Source organism: Sesamum indicum, linkage group LG4, assembly GCF_026168435.1.
Source record: "Sesamum indicum cultivar Baizhima isolate 11 linkage group LG4, ASM2616843v1, whole genome shotgun sequence".
Taxonomy (NCBI): domain Eukaryota; kingdom Viridiplantae; phylum Streptophyta; class Magnoliopsida; order Lamiales; family Pedaliaceae; genus Sesamum; species Sesamum indicum.
The window spans coordinates 19,108,290-19,114,289 of record NC_142660.1 but is presented as its reverse complement, the minus strand read 5'-3'; positions in this window follow the sequence as shown (position 1 = coordinate 19,114,289).

Genomic DNA, 6,000 nt, shown 5'->3' with positions numbered 1-6,000 from the left:
TGGCTGTCCTTAGATCAGGTGACGTGGCGGCATCCCAACGAAGCCACTTGTAACTCGCTCAAACGGTACCGTACGATTACAAATAGCTTCATTTATGATTATTCAAACACACATTTATTATTGTTTACCGCCATTTTCTGGTCTCCTTTGACCTTACTGTGCTTTCAACCTCATATTTTTTTATCCCACATTTCTAACTTAGGCATCGGAGGGCCATCGCCGAGGGCTACTCGGCTAGTCTTACGTTTACTTTGTTCTCAAGATCCACTAACAGGTAACTCGAAAGAAGGATCTAGCGACCCGACCTTGGGACTCATTTCTGCGATCCGATCCGAATTTTGCACGACCTACATTAGAATAGTTGCGATAATTAATCCATCAACAATTAACATTAAATAATAATTTATGATTAATCAATAATTGTTATTATAATTAACAAAAAATGAAGTTTACAAACACTTGTACATTAATAAGAATTTAAACACGTAACCTTGTAATCATGGAACATCAACCCCATGATCAAAAAAAGAATGGCCGCAACCACTTAAACTAAGTGTTTATTAATTTATTACTATAAATAGGGATAGAATGAATTTAATCCCTATGATATGAGAAATGAGTAAAAAAATTCTTATAAAAAATAAAATAGTAAATTATTCCCCGTATTTTGAAAAACAAAATAAATTACCATCGATAAGGGGGTAATTTTCTTATTTTCTAAAATACAAGTTTTTCCACTGAAATTTATTTATTCAATTCATATATCACAGAGGGTAAATTGCATTTAATCCCAAAATATTATATTTTTTTATTTCTAATTCATGCTTTTAAGCAATTTTAAATGGAGTTATTCAAGTAAAAAAAATTAAATGAATTCTTACTAAAATTTATAATTTATTGATAGAATTATAAATATTAAATTATTTTCCACAATACTCCAATTTTCCACTTTTCATTTTTTAATAAGATTAACGAGAACTCGACGATTGCACCTCATAGAATTATTCTCCCATCACTAACTGTTTACAGGTCGTGTGGGGTCCACTTGTGCTTGAAGTGGGCTTGTCCCCTATGGGGTGGTCATCCAATTATTTATTTAATTGAAATAAATATTACATTATTATATCGATATTTCAATAAATCGAGAATATATTGATGCATCTTTTTAGCAGACATCAAACTGTAAAACAAAAACAAAAATAAAATAGTAAATTAAAAAAAAAAATTGTATGTAGAAGTACTCTTTTTTATGTGGACTAAAAGGTAGACGTATTTTTTAAAGTATTTTGATTTACAGAAAAATTAAAATACAACCCTTGAAGTACGTAGTTTGACGGTAAAACTTCATACGACCAATAACTTCTAATTCAGAAAGAGTTAGAGGATAATGTAACTACATGTTCAATCATCTTTTTGATAAAACCTAACTTCTTGAAGTTCATTCCGAAGTTATCACACTGATCAAGTTACGTGTTGAGGAGTATGGGGTGATCTATGAGGAGTTATAATGCATTAACACTTTGAAAAGTTATCTGATGCAGTGCCAGACACGGATCGGACATGCCATCCGCTTGTCTGAAAATATAAATATAAGATATAAAATAAAAAAGGATACGGCATTGGAACATGCGTGTCCGACACGTTTTGGATACGCTTAAGATTTTTTTTTTATAATTCAAAAGGTTTTAGGCTGTCTTTGAAATTAAAAAAAATGAGATTAATAAAAAGGAAAAAAATTAATTTACTGTAGCACCCTCTATCGCTACTAGGGCTATATCTCCCTTAAACGTCGTACTTAAGACAACCCCTGTATCTATATATTAAATATGCACATAATCATCTAATTAATATGCACGTAATCCTAACGTCAGAACAGGCATAATCAACCCAAAATATTATATATATATATATATATATATCAAACACCACAAGGTGATTCATCATAAGTAATCACCATGCTTTTACGTTCTCTTTAAACAAACAAAATGTGATTTGTATTCTAACCAACAATGAGGAGAAAACTGCGTACTGACCCGATCTGACTGAATATAGCGTTTGGACCTAGCCTTCGACAGGCAGACACCTCAAAGTCAACTCCTAGAAAAAACTTCAATAGAGGAATGAGTATGCCACTCAATAAGAAATAACCAGCCCCATCTACATATGTATATTAAATATAGCCCCAAATAAGATAAGTAGGCAACATGCATAAAATATAGTCAATTTAATTCTATCATAATCAGTTTCATTGCACCACATAGCTAACTCGCAATAAAACAACCAATTGAACTCCCTTTTTTTCCTAATTTGCTTACCAGAAGGTGATATTATGTTTTTCCCGTCAACTCAATTTCACCGTTACATAAATTCAAGTGAATCCTCTTGACAGTCGGCTCATCAATCTCGTTTCGCATCATAGCTCTTTCAATTCGAATCATAGCTCTTTTATTTCGCATCATAGATCTTTTATATCGCATCATAGCTCTTTTATATCTCATCATAACTCTTTTCATATCACATCTTTTTCATATCGCATCAAAACTCTTTCATATCACATCTTTTTCATATCACATCAAACCTCTTTTCATTTCATTTCTTTCTCATATCGCATCATAACTCTTTTCATCTCATTTCGCCTTACAGGCTTTTCAACGACATCAATGGGTATTCACACCATAATTATATTCAATTTCCACCACTTTCTCATTTCCACGTATCACCATTCTTGTAAACAACTAGTAACGTAAAACCATATATCAATATATTCTCATTTTTAGACACCCACACATATCATACAACAAATATAATATTGCAATGTATTTCTCTCATTTCACATACATCATATCGTCAATCAAATTAAATCATCCACCACTCATATGTTTCAGATAAACCAGCTTTAGCATGAATCACAAATTTATATAACATCAATACCACAAATAAAGAAAACATATATAGATAATACTAATTATTTACTTACATCGACCTTACAATGCTTTTATCTACTCAATAGGTAATGGTTCGGTCCTTTCACTTTTCCTCTATATCCTATAATGAGTTATAACGCATACAATTAATATATCGAGAATATCATAAATTTAAAATAGAATATTAAATATTATTCGCACAATTTCTAATAATTTTTTAATATTTCATTTCTACCAAAATATAAATCTTCGTTCTAGTTCTTTTTAATAACTAGACACTCTAGGCTTCATAAAAATACTTATAAATTTATCGTTTAATTCATAGGGATTCATTTAACCAAACTCCTTATACATTTATAACTATCATTTTTAATAACATCCCTAAATTAGGTTATCATTAAAAACCTCATTTTTTCTCTTTAATAACATAATATTTCTTAAATATAATTTCTGAAATATTTCTATGAATTTTCTATCAATTTTTGGCTACTATATAATTTAATTAAACAACAATATGTAGAATTGTGTATTTGGTTAATAATTCCGATGGAATTACATAAATTAACTATAGTAATATTTAAATTCAATAAATTTAATAATTTAATTAACCAACGATATCATTTTTATACCCGATTTGATATTTATTTTGGCACTAATTTAAATAGTCAAAATTATAAAATATTTTGATTAAATAGTACATCGCTCAATATAAATAATATTTAATAAAAAAATTAATTAAATAATATAATTATATAAATTAATAATAATTATAATCATAATTTTCGTACCTCTGTTTCTTTTTCTTTTTCCGCCGAGAGAATTGCAATTTTTCAGTTGTGTGTGTTGTGTGTTGTGTGTGTGTATTGTGTATGTGTGTGTGTATTGTGTGTGTGTATTGTGTGTTGTGTATGTGTGTGTATTGTGTGTATATAAAGAACAAAAAGAAAAGAAAGGAAAGAGAGTGAGGCGGTGGGGGTTGGTGGCCCCACCTCCCACTCTCAACTCTCTCTCTCTCTCTCTCCTTTATATATATATATATATATATATATATTATTTACTAAATATATATAATAATATTTTTATTTTATTTATTTAATTAGATTTTTTTCAAAATACCCATTACGTCCCAATTTTCTTAATTAATATCATTTGCTCCCAAATATTATAACGAACTCCAATTTAATCCTTTTAAATTATTATTATATTTCAGTTATTACCTATAATTTATTTACTAATCACTAGGTTTCATAAAGATTTATCAATTAATCCTACTATTATTAATTATAATCTTTGAGGCGTCACATTCACTCCTCTCAAATTAAAAATTTTGGGATGAAATTACTAAAAATTCGAGGGATAGCCATAATGATTTAACTAATCTGAATACTAGAAATTTTTCTTTACGTAATTTTTAAAATAAACTGATTATGTATATTTTTTAAGCCATATTTTGTTCAAAATATAAATAAACATGCTTAGTTTATATTTTTATCTTGATAACTTTTATATTGTATATTTTAATTTTATGAAAAATTGAGAAAATATATAATGAAAATATATATCATATATAGTCATATCAGTGTCGTGCCGTGTCCTAATTCTTTTATATTTTTCATATTACATGTCCGTGTTCATGCATCATAGAGGAGGACTTATGTCTTAAGGGGCATCGTTTTGCAGTGAATCCATCGTATCAATCACAGTCCAAACACTTTTTACATATTTAAAAGTCAAATATTCAGCTAATACTCGATTTTATTTTTTTTCTTCAACACTAACAGGCGAAGAATAAAGGTATCAAGTCCAGAGCAAAACTAAAAACTAAGTACTAATGAAATATTTGAACTCTTATGATTAGTAAATGCGAGGAAAATATACAAATGTAGGTTAGAGAAAAATTGCATTTTGTCCCACAAGTTAGTCTTTTTGTAATTCTGATCTCATTATTTTTTAATTCATTATATTGCATCTCATAATTCTAAAAATAATTGTAATTTTAGTTTCAAACCTTAAATTTGTTAATTTTTCGACGAAAACATTAGCAACGCCCTTTAAAAGAGCACGTGCCACGCACGTGATGTTTTTCTAATTATAACTTTAACGAAATTAAGGTTTGGGGTAAAAATATAATTTTTTGTAGTTATGGGATGTTTTTATGGTAAATTCAGAAACAATAGGACCAAAATAATTAAAATACTAACTTATGGGACGTAAAATATAACTCTTCCCTTTCCCTCCATTAATTTTGTTATTACGGCATGTGCTTAACAAGATGTTGAATAATGTGAGTATTATTAACATAAAATGGAAATAACTTTGTAGGTATATACTATGGGGGTATTTTCGAGAGTTTTTATTTTATACTTTTCAGACAAGCGATGCTATGTCGAGCACATGTCCGAGTTGTGTTCGTGTGGAACGCGTGTGCAACACTACATCAAATAATCTTTTGAAGTGTTCGTGCATTATAGTTTAAGTGCAATGGTTCAATAATGTTTACAAAGATTCCAACTTTTAGCTCTGCATATTCGAGGTGCGTACATAATTTAAATTTTTATTATATTTATTAAATTAAATGTAGAAAAGAAAACAAAATAAATAAATGAATAAATTACTCCTAAATATTCATGAATATGGTATTATTCATAGAAAGTTAACTCTAATGAAAAATAAATATATAGTTGATATAGACATATTATCAATTTATTTATTTTCTGTTCAAACCCCATCATATACAAAATTATCTCGCATCAACGGCAGTCACAAACCTCAAATTGTTAATGATTAATGCATCAATTCTTAGCATTAAATAATAATTTATACTTAAATAACAATTATTATTAAATTAAATAAAAAAAACTAGTACTATTATTAAAGTAAACCAATAGTTATAGATAAATAAGAATTTGAACGCAAAATCTTATAATCATGGAACATCAGTTCCGAAGCCGAAAGAAACGGTACATCAACCGGTAAAGGGGTGTTTTACAGCCACTCAAAATAAACGTTTATTAGCTTACTGTTAAAAATAAAAATTTTGATTTACAGTTTCTGCTTTTGAACGATTTAAATTAAA